This window comes from Chelonoidis abingdonii, chromosome 10 (genome assembly GCF_003597395.2).
Source record: "Chelonoidis abingdonii isolate Lonesome George chromosome 10, CheloAbing_2.0, whole genome shotgun sequence".
NCBI lineage: Eukaryota > Metazoa > Chordata > Testudines > Testudinidae > Chelonoidis > Chelonoidis abingdonii.
The window spans coordinates 57,031,522-57,035,199 of record NC_133778.1 but is presented as its reverse complement, the minus strand read 5'-3'; the positions used below and the strand labels follow the sequence as shown (position 1 = coordinate 57,035,199).

Here is a 3,678-nt window from a genome sequence, read left to right as displayed (position 1 = left end):
TTCACCCGCACATCTACCAATGTGATATATGCCATCATGTGCCAGCAATGCCCCTCTGCCATGTACATTGGCCAAACCGGACAGTCTCTACGCAAAAGAATAAATGGGCACAAATCTGACATCAGGAATCATAACATTCAAAAAACAGTAGGAGAACACTTCAAGCTCTCTGGTCACTCAGTAACAGACTTAAAGTTGGCAATTTTGCAACAGAAAAGCTTCAAAAACAGACTCAAATGAGAAACTGCTGAGCTTGAATTAATATGCAAACTAGATACCATTAACTTGGGTTTGAACAGAGACTGGGAATGGCTGGGTCATTACACATATTGAATCTATTTCCCCATGTTAAGTATCCTCACACCTTCTTGTCAACTGTCTAAAATGGGCCATCTTGATTAACTCTACAAAAGTTTTTTTTTCTCCTGCTGATAATACCTCATCTTAATGAATTAGCCTTTTACAGTTGGTCTGGCTACTTCCACCTTTTCGGTTTTCTGTATGTATATATATTTCTTACTATATGTTCCAGTCTATGCATCTGATGAAGTGGGCTGTAGCGCACAAAAACTTATACTCAAATAAATTTGTTAGTCTCTAAGGTGCCACAAGTACTCCTGCTCTTGTTACGGATACAGACTAACACGGCTGCTACTCTGACAACTTCAGAAGTGTGTCTCAGGGAAGGAAAGACACAGGTGGTTTTGAGCCACCTAGTTTTTTCAGTCCTGAGGTCCCTGGGCACTGACACCATCTCCTGTGTAAAACAGAGCATCCTGATGATATGGTGACTGTCAGTAGCCCACAAAGGCAACCCAGCATCCAGGAATAAGCCAGGGCAGGTATACACCAGCCTGGCACATGGGAACAAGTTGACGAATGACCTGTGGGATCCTTCCTTTGGCTTGCTAAACTGTGTTCAGGTACTTTGCGCTACTGGAATGGTGCAAAGCAACCTAACTGAATGGAGAATCAGGCCCATTGTGTTAAGTAAATATGTATCCACCAATGTAAGGAATTATCTTAATCACTGATGTTTTCCTTTGCTGTAGATATAAGGCTGAATGAGGGAATACAGTACAACCATGAACATAGTTTTAATAGGGCTGTTTTTTTCTATGGTAAGATAATTTCTGAAAATTTTTATAACTTAACAGCATTCCATTTTAGACACTTTCTGAAAAAATTAAATTAATTCTAATTTTACAGGGATCTTTAGGTGGCATCTTTTAATTTTCACCTTTTCTGAGACTTTTGTTGCAACCTAAGATTTTACTTACAGTAGGTTAAATCCACGTTTTTAGTGAAGCTCTTCTTTCTCTGTTTTTTGTTGTTAGACCACATGGGATATGTTCTATTGATGTGTGGGGAGTTATGATTAGATGAGAATATACCTCTGAGGAAGCTCATATTATCACACATAAAACATCAGAAATTGCAGAAATGATGTTCACAACTGTGAAAAAACAATGGATTTATCTGAGTTTTTCCTAGTCACACCGCAGCATCAGTACAGTAGTTAAGGCTGTATGCGAGTTTGCTAGGATTTATAGTTTATTAATAAGGGCAGCTGAAAATAAATGTTCCCAAATCAAAACTGAATTTCAATTCAAACACATTCATTACTTGTTTGTGTTTACTTTGTATATTTCATGATAAAATTCACAATTAGCAGCTTGCACTGTATTGACTATTTTGATAAATTATGTGGCATTTTTGTTCTCTGGTTAGATGACTTTGGAACTAACCAACACAGACTGAACAGCAAATATTATAACTGAATACACAATTTGAAGTCCGTGCTGTGTTGATTAATTAAGTTGGTCACATGAGTTATGTGTTTCAGATAGTAACTGGCACAAATTTTAGTGCAAATTGTGAATTTTATGTTCACTGTTAATTGTTCAGAACCTGAGGTTCAAATAATCTTGAGGCCACAAAACGTTTGCAGATTAAATTTGTGAATAATGTGGAATAGCAAATAAATCTCTGAATGTTGTGATCTGTTAAAGTAAAATTATTTATTGTGAATTATTCTCTCACTTCATATTTTGACACAAATCAATGAGGACTTGATTCTGCACAATTAAAATTAATGGGAGTAGGATCAAGCCCCCCAAAAGAAGCATAGTTATGAGTGGACTATACTTTTCCAGTAATACCCGTGTTTCCTTAATGCTACCAAATGGATGACATCTTAATGAATTTTTGAATGCCACTGTATCTAAATAATGGAGGACAAATGATGCAATACATGTCATCTTTGACTCTTGGTTTCTGGTATGTGCTGTTTTAACAAAAGTATTAGAGTAGATTATGGTGGAAAAACATTACCCAAATTCAGTTTTAAAGATCTATCGTGTTTTGAAATCCACATTCTCTCCTTTTTAGTCATTGTCAGAGCAAAGAAATTCTAACTTTTTCAGTGTTTCAGAATAGGCACAAAATTAAAATAATCTTAATTCCACACAATTTGTTTTAGCCAGTGTAGACTGAAATCCATTAAAAGCCCCATTACAAAATTAAGGACTGTTGTACGCTGTATAAAAAGCAGAGAGTTTTCCTTAATGAATCTATTGTTTTACAGTATCTGTTCATCAATGGTGGTATAGAAAATTACTGTACTGCTCGTGAAATGCATAGTGAAATAAACTGCACACACATGCTGTAAAAATGGTTCCCTCTGATCCCCTTGTGGTCTCACAAATCATCAGATGTTCCTCTTCTTTGTCTCTCTTCTTTTTTTGCAGACAAGATTGCTGAAACTGCAACTTTTTCTGAGCAGGGCCTTGAATCTACACGGAGTGCTCCACCGATTCCAGGCCCAGGGATCTACCTGTGCTAAATAAGTTGCAGGATTGGGGCCTAAAGTCTGTTTAACAATGAAAGCCTCCAGTATCTACATATGAGTCTTTTTCAAGAGCATTTAAAAAGAAATCAGAGTGAATATGGCATTATCTACTTGGAAGTAGAGAAGTGCCCAAAAGACACTGATCATATCTCAGCATATGACTTTAAAAATGCTCACATTCGACCCATGCAGTCAATTGCGAGTTAGATTTTCTTCAAAGTTGGTCAATAGCAGATGCAAATAATTTAAAAATGAGACAGTCCTGTTAATACTATGAGTCAAAGCAGGAAGAAATGGAAAAACCCAGTTTATACTTTCTAAATCACTTACCCATGTTTTACCAGCCTTTATCAGAGTTTGTACACTTACTCCAATTAAATTATTTTTCTTCAGGGAAGCTTGCGAGGCACTTACATAAATTCTCTTAATTTCTAAGTAATGCAGTCCTGACAATCACTTAAGACAAGATAGTTGATACTGCTGTCAGGAAAGACTCTTTTTCAAAAGAATGTTTTTATAGAATATCATTGTGACACTTTGCTCAGATGGATGTCTTTAGCAGAATTTGATTAATGTAATGTAATAAAAGAGATGCACACTAAAGTGTCTGTACATGTCTTGTTAAGTATGTTTGATTCATTATATGTAGTTCTCCTCACTTCTTTTCTCTTTCCTCAGTTCATTTTTTATCATTTCAATAATATATCTATAAATATGAAAAAGTTGGCACTTTCAAAGTCTTTGACATATAGGGCTATTAATTCATAACTCTAAAAAATTGTATCTTTCAACTTGTCATTTTAAAACTTGTACAGTTTATTACAGTA

The 3,678-nt window shown here is 35.6% G+C and overlaps 1 long non-coding RNA gene across 2 annotated transcripts in view; it reads left to right on the top strand.

Moving 5' to 3' along the window:
* Positions 1 to 3,454, top strand: part of LOC116821368 (uncharacterized) — a 68,477-nt gene extending 65,023 nt beyond the window's left edge. For both annotated transcript variants that reach the window (XR_012656665.1, XR_012656668.1), the window contains one exon: positions 2,751 to 3,454. This is a non-coding gene — a long non-coding RNA (uncharacterized LOC116821368). The remainder of the gene's footprint in view (positions 1 to 2,750) is intronic.
* Positions 3,455 to 3,678: the final 224 nt, after the last annotated feature.